This window comes from Gracilinanus agilis, chromosome 2 (assembly GCF_016433145.1).
Source record: "Gracilinanus agilis isolate LMUSP501 chromosome 2, AgileGrace, whole genome shotgun sequence".
Taxonomy (NCBI): domain Eukaryota; kingdom Metazoa; phylum Chordata; class Mammalia; order Didelphimorphia; family Didelphidae; genus Gracilinanus; species Gracilinanus agilis.
In genome coordinates this window covers 151,581,880-151,597,290 of record NC_058131.1, presented here as the reverse complement: position 1 = coordinate 151,597,290, position 15,411 = coordinate 151,581,880, and the positions used below count along the sequence as shown (strand labels likewise).

At 38.2% G+C, this 15,411-nt stretch overlaps 1 protein-coding gene and 1 non-coding gene across 2 annotated transcripts in view; both read left to right on the top strand.

Annotated features, from left to right (window-relative positions):
- The window catches only part of ACOXL (acyl-CoA oxidase like), a 511,038-nt gene that overhangs the window by 276,552 nt on the left and 219,075 nt on the right, over nucleotides 1-15,411 (top strand). The window lies entirely within an intron of this gene.
- On the top strand, nucleotides 8,519-8,623 carry LOC123238445. The gene has a single exon (XR_006505611.1). It is a non-coding gene; the product is annotated as a U6 spliceosomal RNA (small nuclear RNA).

Genomic DNA, 15,411 nt, shown 5'->3' with positions numbered 1-15,411 from the left:
TTTTTCCTCTATTGCTCCTGGCCATCCTGCCTCTTTGGGGTACAAAAAAATAGAACATAAATGAGATTTTGTAAGAAAGTCAGAAAAAAAATACCTTGGGAGCCAGATCACCTAATGAATAACAATGGATGACACATACATTTTTCATTTTCTTACCTGGTTTTCAAAGCCTTTTATAAATATTAATTAATTACCATTGTTATTTAATCAGATTCCACACCAATGCCTCTGGGTGATGTGGTTTCAGTCAGTCAACCAGCATTTACTAAATGTTTACTCTGGGCTCCAAGGAATACAGTGTCTAGCAAGACTTACCCAACTAGAATAGCTTTAAGGATGGGCCTATGACTGCTGCATGTTTTTTCATCTAAAGATCAATTTAGCTAAATACAGAGTTTAATACCGGGTTGGCTACAGGGATCGCTCTTTCTATAGGTAGAGGAAACATGGAAGCTAATGAAATCCTTGGAGTATGGTCAAATGTTTTGGAACCTCTGGGCAGCTAGATGGCTCACTGGATAGACCTGGACACGAGAGGTCCTGAATTCAAATTAGACTTCAAATGCTTCCTAAATGTGAGACCTTGGGCAAGTCACTTGCCCTGATTGCCTAGCCCTTACCACTCTTCTTCTTTGGAACTAATACTTAGTATCAATTCTAAGACAGAAGATAAAGGTTTAAATGAAAAATGCTTTGAAAGCTCTCATACTCCATAGAGGAGGCAATATAGTATAAAAAGTGTGATAGGACTTGAAGTCAAGAGAAACTTAGTTGATTCCTGCCTCATTTACTAGATCCTTACTAGCTGTGTTAAGTATTGAATAAAACAGCTACTAGATAAGTTAGTTACTAATTTTTCTGAGCTTTAGTTTTCTCATCTGTAAAATAGGAGAAGGAAAGGAGAGGGAATAAGGATTTATACAACACCTACTATGAGCCAGGTGCTGTGCTAAGGGCTTTGTAAATACCTTCTCATTTGATTCTCATCACAACCCTGCAAGGTCGGTGCTGTTATTATCCTGATTTTACTATTGAGGAAATTAGGGTGAACAGAGGTTAATGACTTGCCCAGGGTAATTCAGCTAATAAGCATGTGAGGTCAGATTTGAATTCACATCTTCCTGACTCTAGACCAGCACTCTAACCATTGAGATGCCTAGTTGCCTCAGTAGGGATAATGATGCCTGCAGTACCAATTCGTGTTTTTTTGTTTGTTTGTTTGTTTGTTTTGTATTCCTTACTTTCTCACTTAGTAACAACTCTAAGACAGAAAGTCAAGGGCTAGGCAACCAGGGTTAAGTGACTTGCCCAGGGTTGCACAGCTATGAACTATGTGAGGTCAGATTTGAACCTAGGTCCTCTCGACTCCTTGCCTGGCACTCTGTCCACTGTGCTACTTAGCTGCCCTCTATACTGTCATCTTGAGACTCAAATGAGGTAAATATCACTTGGAGAAGAAAAAGCAGAAAATAGAAGCAACCTAGTACAGCATTAAGTATGCTGACTTTGGAATTGGTTAAGTCTTGGGTTCAAATACCACCTTAGCCTAGCAGTACCAAATCTTAAACTGTACTATTAAGCAGTGGTCATCAAAACAATATGGTACTAGCTAAGAGATAGAAGGGAGGATCAATGGATTAGACTTGGAGTAAGTGACCTCAGCTAGTTAGTGTTCGATAAACCCAAAGATCCCAGCTTTTGGGACAAGAACCCATTATTTGACAAAAACTGCTGGGAAAATTGAAAAACAGTATGGAGAAAATTAGGCTTAGATCAACATTTACACCCTATACCAAGATAAACTAAAAATGGGTAAATGATCTAAATATAAAGAGGGAAATTGTAAGTAAGTCAAGGGAACATAGAATAGTATAGTTGTCAGATCTATGGGAAAGCAAAGGATTTAAAACCAGGCAAGAGATAGAGAACATTACAAGATATAAAATGAATAACTTTGATTATATTAAATTAAAAATGTTTTGTATAAATAAAACCAATTTAACTAAAATTAGAATGGAAGCAACAAACTGGGAAAAATTTGTAACAAAATTCTCTGAGAAAGGTCTAATATCTCAAATATATAAGGAACTAAGTTAAATGTACAAAAAAAAAATCAAGCCATTCCCCAGTTGACAAATGGTCAAGGGATATGAATAAGTAATTTTCAGATGAAGAAATCAAAACTATCAATAAGTACATGAAAAAGTGTTCTAAATCCCTCCTGATTAGAGAAATGCAAATGAAAACAACTCTGAGGTACTACCTCATACCTAGTAGATTGGCCAATATAACAGTAAATGAAAATAATAAATGTTGGAGGGGATATGGCAAAATTGGGACACTAATGCATGGCTCATGGAATTCTGAATAGATCCAATCATTCTGGAAGGCAATTTAAAATTATGCCCAGAGGGCTTTAAAAGACTGCCTTCCCTTTCATACAGCAATGTCACCACTAGGTTTGTACCCCAAAGAGGTAAAAAAAATATTTATATAAAAATATTTATAGTCATGTTCTTTGTGGTGGCAAAGAATCGGAAAATGAAGGGGTATCCCTTAATTGGGGAATGGCTGAACAAATTGTGGTATATGATGGTGATGGAATACTATTGTGCTATAAGAAATGATGAACTGCTTGATTTCTATAAAAACTGGGAAGACCTCCATGAACTGATGCAGAATAAAATGAGCAGAACCAGGAAAACATTATACACAGTAACTGCAACATTATGGGATGATCAAATGTAATAGACTTTGCTACTAAAAGCAATGCAATGATCTAGGACAATCCAGAGGGACTTGTGAGAAAGAATGCTATCCACATCCAGAGAAAGAACTGTGGGAGCAGAAATACAGAAGAAAGACATATGATTTATCACTTGTTTATATGGGTAAAGGATTTGGGGTTTTGGTTTTAAAAGACTACTCTGTTGTAAAAATTAATAATATGGAAATAGGTATTGAGTGATAGATAATACATGTATAACCCAGTAGAATTGTCAGCTCTGGGAGAGGGAAGGAAAGAGGGGAGGGAGAGAACATGAATCACGTAACCCTGGAAAAGTACTTAAAAACAAATAAATTTTAAGTACTACCTTAGACCCTTATTATTCAGATGCCCATTTACTTTGTCACTCTGAGGCTCAGTTTATGCATCTGTAAAATGGAAATGATGTACCAACTACCCCTCCCACCCAAGTTATTGTGAGGATAAAATGTGAGAAAATATGGAAATTTGGGGTAGTTAGATGTTGTTGTGCATAGAACACGGAGTGTGGAGTGAGGAAGACCTGAGTTCAAATCCAATCTCAGATATTAGCTGTGTGACCTCAGGCAAGTCACTTAACTTTATTTGCCTCAGTTTCCTCATTTATAAAATGAGCTGGAGAAAGAAATGTCAAACTAGTATCTTTGCCAAGAAAATCTCAAAATGGGGCCACAAAGAGTTGGACATGACTGAAATTAAAACAACAACATGGAAACCCTAAAGTGTCACATAAATATAAGCTATGATAATAAATAGGGGAAGAAGTATAGACTGGTTTTAAGAAGAGAAGCCGTGACCATTTTGGCCAAAGTATGCCCAGTGACCAGATGATCCCACGTACTCAGAATGGAATGGATCCTCAGGCTAGGAGTTGAACCTCATCAATATCATTAGCGATCCCTAGACGCAAAAACAAATAAATAAATAAATAGTATGTGTGTATGTGTGTATGTGTATGCATATGCACGTATACATACATACAAGTTATTCTATATATACCTACACAAAAGTTGTTATAAATATATTTGTTATGAGACTTAGCACTGAGGTGAAGATATAGTCATGAGTTTATATGCGAGCACCATATTTGGTGCTGTAAGTTTAAAAATTAATATGTAATGTCTCCAAGTATTATATTTAATAAGATTTATTAATAATAACTTGCAGTAAGAGAAAATAAAAAATCTAGAGTAAAAAGGGAGCTAACCCACCCAGGTTGTGAGAGAAGAGAATGAGAAGACGGGCTTACAGCAAACTTATAAACATTGCATAAAGACGCTATGTGGATGAAGGGGAAAGGATTCTGGGAGATGAAGTCCAAGAGTTCAAGATTTTCCAATTACACAGAGCATCTGGTTATCGAACTCTATTTGTTATATTCATGCGACACACACTCCCTCCTCCCTCTGTGCTAATAACCTTCTAATTTTATCTTTTTTTTATACCTCTTACCTTCTATCTTAGAAGGGATACTGAATATTGGTTCCAAGGCAAAGGAGTGGGGAGGGCTAGGCAATTAAGATTAAGTGACTTGCCCAAGATCACACAGCCAGAATGTATCTGAGACTAGATTTGAACTCAGGACCTCCCATCCCTCAAGTCTGGCTATCTACTAGCTACCTAGCTGGCTCTTAACTATATCTTCCTAATAACTTATATTCCCTTTTCAATCTGTCTTTTGTCCCACTGTCAAAATTATTTTCTGAAGGCAAAGGTCCGACCATATCACTATCTTTTTTTTTTTTAGATTTAAATATTTTATTTTTTTAGAAAAATTTTCCATGGTTACATGATTTATGTTTTTACTTTCCCCTTCACCCCCCCCCCCCCACCCATATACTACTATCCTTTTAAAAAGCCTTTAGCAGCTCCCTCTGGCCAGTTTTAGAATAAAAGATTATTTCTTAGGAACTAAAAACTGGCCAGATACATTAAAAAAAATCTAGAACCAATCTTGTTTAACATTATTTCCTTTCATATACTGTGTTCTAGATAAACTAGGCTACTACATTTTTTCCTAGTCCATCTCTACTCTCTCCCACCTCAGCCATCCCATTCTCAGTGCCTGAATCATACTCTCTCTACATCTCTCCCTATGGAAACCTTGTAGGGATGAGGCCACGTGATCTCAGATTGACTTCACTCTCATTGGCTGTTCCATGTCTATGGTCCTCACTTTTCCTCACTCGCTCCATAATAAATGTATGATCAGCCTGCACATGGTTCAGTTGGGGTTCCAGGGAATGACTGGTTTGTGTTTTGGTATTTATCTGTGTGTTTAAACATATTTTGGCCCAGAATCCCTTGTAAACCCTGGACCTTCCCTCCTTTGTCCCCCAGATTTCATCTGTGGCACTAGAGAAGTAGAGTCAGATTTAGTTCTGAGTGACAAGTCAGTAACCAGGGAATAAAAAAAATCAGTGTCTATGCTCATTGGAAAGAGATACCCATAGAAACTCTTGTGGTGGCCCCTTATCACTGAGTGGCTCTGTGAGCTCTAATGTCTGTCCGTGCCTTAACATTAGGTCAATACCCACAGGCCCTAGCTAGGAAAATTCTTCTTATGCCTGTCTATTCTTCCCCCACACCGACCCCCTTTTTTTCTTTCCTAAAACCCCATGTGATTTGGCAAGAAGGTGAGACTGGCAGGAACAGACTAATATATATAAAGATGAAGAGGGATGAAGCCACACTAGAATATCACAGAGAGAGAGCCTTTTGATTTTCCAGCCATTTAGAGCCCAGAACTAATTCCACAGAGAGAGAGAGAGACCACAATGCCTCATTTATCTAGCATGTATTTATCTGACAACCTCAGCTACAAGGGATAAAGCTAAGAACTAGGAAATCAGTAAAAATGACATATGAGAAACTAAGACATCACTTTCAAAGCCCATTTATTAAAATTGGTGGGCTTTATTCAGAGATGAGCCATTCAGTCAAAGCTCCACAGAGATCTTTGTTTGTTCATACTTTAGGCACAATTCTAACCATGTTGGTTATCTCAACCCACAATAAATTAGAAGCAACAAATCTGAAAGGCTATTGGAGGATGTTATGCCAACAACAATTTGGCATAGCAGCCAAGAAGGAGATAGAATGTATAAAAAGCAGGCATAAGAACTCAAAAAAGCTGGAAGTCTAGAGGCCACTCAGCATAGAGGGAACAGCCATCCACACTTCAGTAGACACTAAAACTATTACAGTATTATAGCTTAAGAAGAAAGGGTATTTTAGAGAGCCAAGCCTGGAGAGAAATTCAAATACGGCCTCAGACAATTCCTAACTCTGTGACCCTGGGCAAGTCATTTAACCCCAATCATTTAGCCCTACTGGTCTGCTGCCTTGGAACCAATATTTAGTATAAATTCTAAGACTTGATGTAAGTGTTGTTTAAAAAAATAAGAAGAAGGAATGGTAGTGTGTAATGTAATTTGGAAATTTTCGTTAGACACATTAAAGTAAAAAATAAAGTAAAAAGTTTTGAAGATTAAAAGGATATGCTTAATTAATTTTAAAGTTCACTTATGTAAGATACCTTAGATTACATGTATGATGGACAAATAAAATATTGTTCTGGTACAGAATTTTGTACATGCATACTTTAAATAAATCACTCAATTATATATAAACATTTCTGTAGAAATATAACACTCCTAAGAGATGTAGGCAAATGGGTTGGCTTACTGTCATCATATCTTATAAAACCATTTTGTAAGTCCAGAGGGTCGTAGCTCAAAAACTAAAGGAACTTTAGAGGTCCAACATCCTCATTTTATAGTTGCAGAAACTAAGGTTCCGATAAGTTGTAATTTAATTCAAATCACGCTGGTAATCAATGACCAATTATTCATTTATTATGTGTTCATTATGTGTAAGATATTGTATTAGACACTAAGGAAAGAAAGTCAAGAGCGAAAATAATTCCTGTCCTCAAGGAGCTTACAGTCCAGTCAAATTGATTTTCCAGAAATGCAGCTCCAACTGGCTATGCCACTTCCTCTTTATTCAATGAACTCCAGTGGCTCTCTATAAGTTCAAATATAAAATCTTCTATTTGGCACTTAACGTCTTTCATAACTTGGCCCCTTCCAGCTTTACAATTTCTGCAATCCAGTTGACTCTGGCCTTTTTGCTGTTTCTCAAATATGACACTCCACCTCTCAATTCTATGTATTTTTATTGGCTCTCCCCTGTCGTTGAGTACCTTCTCCTTCCTTATCTTCATCTCCTGGCTCCCCTTGCTTCTTTCAAATCTCAGCCAAAGTTTCACTTTCTGCAAGAAACCCTTTCTGGTCCTTCTTGAGCTCCTTCCCCTGAGATTATCTTCAATTTATCCATTCTATACTTATTCGTGCATGTGTGAACTCCTTGAGGGTGAGACTTTCCCCCCCTTTCTTTTGTGCTTAGTATAGCTCCATTGCTATTGTTCAGTTGCTTTTCAGTGATGTCCAACTCTTCAGTCACCATTTGGGGTTTTCTTGGCAAACACATTTCCTTCTCCAGATTATTTTATAGAGGAAGAAACAGACAAACAGGAATAGGTTATTTGTTCTGGACCACATAGCTGAGACCAGGTTTTAACTCAGAAAGAGAAATCTTCTTGACTCTAGGCCTAGTACTCTATCCACTGTGCCTCCTCGCTGCCCCTCCAAGCCAAAGTAAGAGCTTAATAAATGATTTTTGTGGTGGTGGTGGTGGTTAAGAAGCTAACCTGCATATATTTGCATGTATTGTCCCAAACATAATATACACAACACAATATGCATTTATTGGTAATTAAAGATATAAAACATATTGTAGTAACAAGACGCAGAATTGGGGTTTGAGTCCACATTCTCTGACTGTCCATCCAATGCTTTGTTTTGTACCATGCTGTGAATCTTTTATATGGAAACATCTAGTGAATAGAGTATTGACTTGGAAGTCAAGTTTAACATTAAAACGTCCTAGTTTTAGGACCCTGGGGAAGTATTCTGGGCTGAGTCTATCAGACAGTCTTCTGGTCATTTATATTTGACACTGGCAAGAAATGAGATATTCATAGGTCACTGGCAGTTAACAAAAGGAGAATATTCAATAAGGCAAAGCATTGAAGATTGAGCTGATTTGAGTTGTGAAGCTCCCTTGGCTGAATTGCCCATCATGATCCACCAGCCATGCATCAGAAAAAAATACCTGAGGGGCAGCTGGGTGGTTCAGTGAATGGAGAGCCAGGCCCAGAGATGGGAGATCCTGGGTTTAAATCTGACTTCATACACTTCTACCTGTGTGACCCTGGGCAAGTCACTTAACCCCCATTGCCTAGCCCTTACCACTCTTCTGCCTTAGAACCAATGCACAGTATTGCTTCTAAGACAAAAGGTAAGAGTTGGGGGGAGGGTGGGGAAAGCCTAGAGCTCCTTGTGGCTGTTTTATATACCTAGGTGATTGGGAAGTGATATCATAACCTAAGCCATTAGTTCTATGAGTTGATCAAGGAGAAAACCAGCCCAACCAGCCTAAACCAGGTCAAGGGTTAAAATATTGCTTCCACCAAAGCAAGTCACTGAATCTCTTATCTTCAGTTTTTTCATCTGTCAAACAAGATAACAGCACCTATCTCACAGGGTTGTTGTAAAAGCCAAAAGATAGCACATTTTTATATAAAAGGCTTTAGAAACCTCGAAACATTATATATGTGTCAGTTATTGTTATTATTATGATTATTATATTATTTCTCAAGCAATAGCAAATATTTTGCATTCTCACGCTGACTGTTTAGCAGCACATACATAAACTGGTTTAATAAAGGGAAGATGAGCATGGCTCTTGGTCAATGGTGACATGTAAATTTGTGAAGACCTCCTTTTTTAATTGAGAGGCATGAACCAGTAGAAAAAACATTTGAAGTCAAAGGACCTAAGTTCATACTATTATTTTGTCACTTTCTATCCGTATGACCTTGGGTAAGTGATTTAACCTCGCAGGGCTTCAGTGATCTTATCTAAAAACAAAAGGACTATCTCAGATGACCTCTAGGTCCCTGAAAGCTCTCAATCTATGATTCTATGATCCTAAAAGAGGCAGATGATAAAATAGCACACTAGACTAGGGATTAAGAGAAATGGATTCTAGCTCCGATTGTCATTAATTTTTGGCCTTGGGAAGAAATTTGGACTAGATTTTGTCTAAGATCCCTGTCAGCTCCCAAGTACTTGTAAGGATGCATATAGTGTCTTCAGTATTCTTTTATCCTTTATCACTGACTGGCTGAGTTGACAATTAGCTTCAAGAGAGTCAAAACAAAGAGGCAGTTTATTCAGACTATCACTGGTTATCCTAATGACATTGATGAAAAGAAGGAATACTCTTTCTCTCTCTTTATGTTTTATGTACCTCAAACTATTTCTATAGCTCCACTAACACAGAAGTCCTGTGTATGACCCTGAGTGTCATGAACTGGAGTTTAAAGCCTCTGGTCAGTAGAGATCCAGTGTAATAACTCCTCTCAACAGCTGCCAAAGAACTTTGGCTTATGAGACTAAAACAATTCAGTCCTACCTACTCAGCTCTGCCCTTTTGGGTCAGTCCTTCTGTATTTAGCAGGTTCTCAGTGGTCCCTAAGTAGGCTTCTTTAGTAGCTTTATCTTCTCTGGATCATAATCTGAATACTTTTGGATTTAGAACGTGGCTGCTTGGCTTCCTTTATTTCCCTCCTCTTCTGAAGATTGGGCAGGGAGTTGGCCACCAGAGTTTGGCAATAACAAGTTTGGACATTGATATTCAGAAGAATCATTCTACCTAGCCAGGCATATTCAATTCTATTGTTAAATGTCATGAAAGTTCTCCATCCAAGTGGAGTTCTAAAAGTCTTCAGATTTGGATCTGATTTGACAGTTAGTCCTTGATGTTGTTTGACATCCCCTGCCCTCCTTGTTTAAAACTACTTTATACTTAACCCCATCTAGATGAGTCAGAGATGGGAAAATAAGCTGCTCCTTTTGTTGTTAATGTATGGTACCTGGCGGCATCTTCTCCTTAATAAATTTATTTTCTTCCTGTTCAACACGCCTCACCCTTTAGGTAAAAGAGAGGGCAGATTACAAGGCAGTGAAAGCAAATTGTGTGATGAAGAAAAGTGAGATTGCTGAAATGGGCCCAAGGAATCACCCATTGTATTGGCAGGTTTCCTTGGGAGCCTCCCGCCAAACTCGTTCAGGGAATAAACAAGGTGTTTATAAATTGCACATGCCATGGAAAGCATCCAGACATGTGAAAATACAATGAAGAGAGTTGGCGTTTGGCAGGGCTCTGTTTGCCAAGTTTGTATCTCCTGAGGGCTGTTTATTGCCATTGTTTCACCCTCTCTGGATAGAATCCATACTTCCAGGGAGGATTTAATCCAGCTATCCATCCCAAGACAAAGAGGAAAAAGCTGCTGTCTCACTCAAGTTCCCTTCTGAATTTGCTCAATTTAAAACCCTTCTCAAGCTCTCCAAGGAAAGAGCTATCTCTACGTCCATTGCATCTTGAAAATACCTTAGCCTTTTCTGAGAGGCTAGTCATTATAGTTTTATGAATTTTCGGATAGGAAATTGCCTAAGACTTGTCCATCAGGACCAGTTTGGAATGAAGAGGATCCCACGCCATGTCTGCATAGACTTTGTACTGATGGTTTTTGCATTCACTTGTGAAATCGTTAAAAAATGCAAGGTTTCTGCACAATTAATCAGGTTCATCATATAACTAGACAATGAGCAGCTCTTGAACCTGTGCTTTGTGTTAGGCATTCTATGGGAAACAAAGAAGTGCAAAATGTGGTCCCTGTCCAAAAAGTCTAATGAAAAACTCACTCACAAGGAAACTAATTAGACAAAGAGAGAATTATTCATTATAATATTATGTCCTGGTGTGTTCTGTGGATGGTTAGAGGGATGGTAGTAATACTATTGGTGGTGGTAGTAGTGGTGGTAGCAGAAATAACTAGCATTCTTTAAGGTTTTCAAAGCACTTCACAATGATTATCTTATTTTATCTTTACAACAACCCTGGGGAGTAAATGCTATTATTATCATCCCTATTTTACAGATGAAATAATTGAGGCAAACAGATTAAGTGACTTGTCCAGTGTCACATAGCTAGTAAATGCCTGAAGTTGGATTCAAAGTCAGATCTTCTTGACCCTACATCCAGCATTCTAGCCACTTAACTACCTAGAGTATAGATTATTGTACTATATAGAATGGGGCAGCAAGGTGGCATAGTGAGTAGAGTACTAGACTTGGAATCAGGAAGAATCATCTTCACGAATTCAAATCCAGACACTTGTTAGGTGAGCGACCCTGTGAAAGTCACTTAAATCCCATTTGACTCAGTTTCCTTATCTGTAAAATGAGCTAAAGAAGGACATGGCAAACCATTCTAGTATCTTTGCCAAGTAAACTCCAAACTGGGTAATGAAGAGTCAGACATGATTGAGACAACTCAGCAATAACAAATTGTATAAATTAAGGTGTTTATGCTTGTAGTACATACTATCAGTGCCAGAGGAGTTAGAGAAGAGAAAGAATAAGGGGGGGGGGGTCACAGCACTATGTACATTTTGAGTTATATACCTAAGTGAGCCCTGATTATATTGTATATAGGGCACAGTGAAGACTTCTGTAGGTAGAATTTTTTTAAAAAAAGTATGGTAGGGGGGCAGCTGGGTAGCTCAGTGGAGTGAGAGTCAGGCCTAGAGACAGGAGGTCCTAGGTTCAAACCCGGCCTCAGCCACTTCCCAGCTGTGTGACCCTGGGCAGGTCACTTGACCCCCATTGCCCACCCTTACCAATCTTCCACCTATGAGACAATACACAGAAGTACAAGGGTTTAAAAAAAAAAAAAACAAATAAAAAAAGTATGGTAATGGCTAGGCAATGGGGGTTAAGTGGCTTGTCTAAGGTGGCATAACTAGGAATGCCTAAGGTCAGATTTGAATCCAAGACCTTCTGTCTTCAGGCCTGCACTCTATTGAGCCACCTAGCTTCCCCATATAAGTAGAATATGGCAGTTGGATTTGACAAGCTTTCCATAAGGCAGCTAGATGGTGCACTTCATAGAATCCTGGGCATGATGTGTCGGATTTGGAGTCAGTAAGACCTGAATTCAAGTCCCACTTCAGCCATTTACTAGCTATATGACCCTGGGTGAATCACTTAAACTCTGTCTACTTCAGTCTACTCATCTGTACAATGGAAATAATAATAGCATCTATCTCCCAGGATTATGAGGATAATATGAGCTAATATTTATAAAGGGAACGAACCTTAAATGGGCTATAAAATGCTAACTACTAATATTATTATTAATAATAGCAATCACAATTATTATAATGAAGGATCTTGTAAAGGAATTATTTTAGGCTTTGTGAATACTAAGGGAAAAAATGAAATAGCCCCTTGTCATCCAAGAGTTTATATTCATATTCAAGTGGGAAGGTTACACCATATATGTAACAAAATACAAAGTATATAACATTAATATAAAGTGTTATCAAGAGGGGAAGAGTACAAAGAGCTGAAGAGGATGAAGAAAGTCCTTGGGTTGGAGGTACCCTCTGATGTGTGATATGAAGGATGCTCAGGATTCTGAGTTTTACAAGTAGGGAGGAGTTATTTTCTGGCTGGGGGTGACCTGGTCTTTGGTCTCCAAGTGCCTCAAATTAGGTAAAAGGTAACATTTATAGAGTCCTTACTATGTGCCAGGCACTGTGCTAAGCACTTCACAATTCTTATTTTAATTGTTCCTCACAACAACTTGGTGAGGTAGGTGCTAATATTATTATTTCCATTTTACACATGAGAAACCCGAGGCAAGAGAAGTTCAGTAACTTGTCTAGGGTCACACAGATAATAAGTGTCGTAGGTCAAATTTGAACTCAGGGTATTCCTGACTCCAGATCCAACACTATTAACTGTGCTACCTGAGATGAGACAAGAATGTGAAATACTTTAATACACACAAGAAAATAGGAAGTATTTAAGGAGAGTGCAGACAAAATGCCGGGAGTTGTCTGAGGAAGGAAAGATGTTGGGGGGGGGCGCAGGATGATATTGAGTGGGAGGTATTAGACAGAGGAACCCTTCTGTGTCCTGGTTTCTATTCTTCAGGAGCAAGGGAAACACAAAGGCCATATGTGCTGATTTGGATCATCTATTATGCCATCCAGTGTATTTTATTGCACAGATGCAAGCTCAAGCTTTTTCATTTTGGGAAAACTAAAAAAGACTCAGAAAAATCACATGGTACAGTGGAAATCTGTGAATCCAGAGGCAAAGAATTTAGATTATGGTGAAAGTTTGTTAGCTGAGACACCAGAAAAAACAAAGTCTCCAAGCCATAAAAGAAATAGTTTTATTGAGAGAGGGCCAGTTTCACAATAAAGCTGGATTCCAGTTAGTAACCAAAGACCTCGAGCCTTGTGAGCAGCCCCTTTATAAAGTCTGGTTTGAGCCCCAAATAGATCAGAACCCTTACATACAGGGAGGAGGAGTCAGAAGTGATGCCAGGAGTACAATGCCTCTTGACATAAGTCACTTGAGTTGACATAAGTCCCTTGACCATTATCACTCACTTAACGCATGTCATGGCCCGTGTCACTTGGCCCATACCATGGACACAAGTCAGTCCTTTGACCATCAAAAGTCAGCATGTATATTTTGCATTCAGTAGTGACTTTGTAGAGGGTCTTGGACACCTGCAGGGGTTCTTAGACCAACGACAACATAAGCATAAGTTGTTTTAGAGCTGTTACAAGAGCATTTACAGATGTACTGGACTCAGGTCCTGTGGCCTTTGGCTGAGCATCATGCATAAAGGATGCATAGCCAGTATCATGCACCAGCCCTGTGCATGCTGTGAATACAGCCCAGTCTCATTTTAGCCTGAGGTCAAAAGGACATTAGCTCTGTATATTAACTCAGGGTGTAGCCTGGAGACAAAACACGGTGTCCAAACAGAGCAGAGTGAGAAGGATGTACAGCTTAGTCAGCCAGAAGGGAATAAGGTAAAAAAAATTATATATATGTACACATATATATATACTTACAGAATATATAAAATATTACAGAATCATGCGAGGTATGGGATTTCACATTCATGAGATTCAAATTTCATTTCTTCACTTATTCCCTCTATGATCTTGGCCAAGTCAATTCACTTTCTCTAGGCTTAGCTTTCTCATCTATAAAATGAAGGGTGTATATAAGATTCTTTCAGCTCTTCGTCTATGATCTTGTGACCCAGGTTTCAATCTTGAATCTCTTACTTAGAGGAATATATTCTTGGGATCACAGAGTTAGGAATCTTAGAGATCTTTGAGGCCATTTGATTTAACTATGGATCTAGCCCTCCTTAGCGTCTTCCTCCTCCTCAGTAACTTTAAGCAAGAGACTCCGCTTGTGTACACCTCCATTTCTTCCTCTGTAAAATGGTAGGTTTAGATTAGATGACATAATATGTCTCTTCTGTTCCCGAATCCCATAAACCTTTTATTATTGCCCATTTCTTTTTATATCTAACATGTTTGCGCTTAAATGAGAATCCAAATTTGGAGATAATTTGCTCTTTGAAGCAAATTTTTAAATAATATTTCACTTGCTAGGAGTGATGATAAGGGAAATAGATACACAATTTTGTCATCTATTGCCACCTATTATTAATCTATCCCTATTTACCAAAGTGTGGCAAATATTTAACAACCATCTCCCTAGGAAAAAAAGCACACCGCATATATTTAAGTTTAATCTGTGTTAACAACACCCAACAGAATAAATCATGCCCTGATTTGTGACATTTTCTGATATCCAAGCTATAAATTCTCACAGTGAAAATGTGACAATCGGCTGGCTGCAGCACCCCTCTGTCTGTAACTTAGTAAATAAATCTTAGAGAGTTGCCTGAATCAGCTTTTAAACCCAAGATTTCTTGACTCTGAATTTAAAACTTTAGCTGTTATGCCCCTCTGCCTGCCTAAGGAAAGAGAGAAATGAAAGAGAGAAAATGCCAATAAAGAATAATAAAGCAATATTTTAAAAAGAAAAGTCCAAAAATTAAGCGTGTATTTTCTCTCAGCTGTGCAACTAACAATAAAATCTATTCTCTTTTATTTTCCTTAGTGTTATATGACCTGTGTTTTTGCTCTATGGGGAAATAGATCTGGGTGCCAGGCCTCATAGGATCAAATTCTTTTTTAAACAAATTTCTATCTGGAAAATGGGAACAATCATCCTTATGTCACCTCTCTCATGGGAATTTGTGCTATAAGAAGGTGTTTTTTTAAGCCTCAAAGTGCTATAGACATGGGATTATTATAGTAATTATTATTGTTATTGTGTTTAGTGATTAAAGCTAGGATTTTCAATTTTCTTTTTTTTTTGACTGTTTAAAGACTTGTCATATCACATCACCCATCATCAGGAAAGAAGAATACCAAGCTTCTGGTGGTCTAAAACATAGTAGAAGCTTCTAACAGAAGTTTCCTTCTTTGGAAGACTTACCTGTGATATGGCATTTCTAGAACCAGAAAGGAGAACTGTGATCATAGCTCCTCTCTCTCTCTCTCTCTCTCTCTCTCTCTCTCTCTCTCTCTCTCTCTCTCTCTCTCTCTCTCTCTCTCTCTC